The sequence below is a fragment of the Rhagoletis pomonella genome, unplaced genomic scaffold (genome assembly GCF_013731165.1).
Source record: "Rhagoletis pomonella isolate Grant_MI unplaced genomic scaffold, Rhpom_1.0 Rhpom_scaffold_00002, whole genome shotgun sequence".
Classification (NCBI taxonomy): domain Eukaryota; kingdom Metazoa; phylum Arthropoda; class Insecta; order Diptera; family Tephritidae; genus Rhagoletis; species Rhagoletis pomonella.
In genome coordinates this window covers 88005111-88006363 of record NW_023458556.1, presented here as the reverse complement: position 1 = coordinate 88006363, position 1253 = coordinate 88005111, and positions in this window count along the sequence as shown.

The following is a 1253-nucleotide window of genomic DNA, read 5'->3' as shown; positions in this document are numbered from 1 at the left end:
GTGCGGGCTCGTGCGTGTTTTTGAAAGTTGATTTTGCACTCGTGCCGTGCCGGGCCTGAAAATTTAGGCCCGTGCCCATCTCTAGTCGTCATCATAAGAGGGGGTCCAAGGCTTTACCTTTCTTGTTTAATGGAAGTGGTTTTTACATGGCGGGTCCCAAACCCAGCGCACAACCCATTGCTGGGACGGGGGTGGCTTTACAACCAAATACACGTTTATATAGCGAGCCGCTTGCTCCAAGCAGACACTCGCTAGCAGCAGCACCTACTGGTGAACGGACGCTGCAGACTTCAGTGAGCCGAATAAGTCGGGTGGCCCACCGAAGCTCCCTCTCTTTCTGCCGTGACCCAAGGCTCCACTCGGATTGGTTACCGCATCTCGCTCATGGGTTGTTCACGTTGCCCAGAGTGCGCGAACGAGGACGCAAGAGTCGGGATAGAGTGTAGCCGTGCAACGGTACCTGCGTACCCAGCGGAATGACTATACCCCATTGCAACCTGACCATCTGCTTCGATTTAATTCACAAAAGACCACACTTACCTCTTGCTTATCTCCCACATAGTAATAGTCATCACCGGAAATGGCAGCAACACGCGTGAGTTGGTTCTTCTTCCTAGGGCAATCTTTGTGCATATGTCCTAACTGGTGGCACGTAAAACACGAACCTGATGGTCGTTGTGGCATTGGGCAGTTACTCTGTTAGTGGCCAAATCACGATCAGTTGAAGCAGCGCTCTGTAGTCAAATCATCAGTGGCCACTGCCTTAGGCGCCTTTGCTTCAAGTTCCATGATGCCATAGTGAACAGTGGTTTACGTGACGTAGAGTTCTGGCGGCGTTGTTCTTAGCGTTCAATTCGCCGTACGAGTTCACTCACGGAATCAGCACCGTAAAGGATGCTGATGTTGTTGCTACTATCAGGGATCCCATCGATGATGATGCAAACTAACTCCGGCTCCAAAATTTCTGTGCGACTATCGACTGCATTGCGACGACATAGCTAATGCAGGATCACGAGGGTTTGAGTTTGCGTGACCGTAATTGACGGTAAATCTCTTGCCTCGAGCAATTGCGTCGGAACATAGCACACAACGACGACTTCAATGCAGAATAGTCCATAAGGCCCTGATTCAGAATAAATTCCTTTGCTGTTCCGGTCATGCACCGCCGCAGTGCTAGACACTTATGCCTTTCGCTATAGCTATTGGCATCAGCGAACAGTAAAAACCATCTGTTGATTTTGTAGTGGTTATCG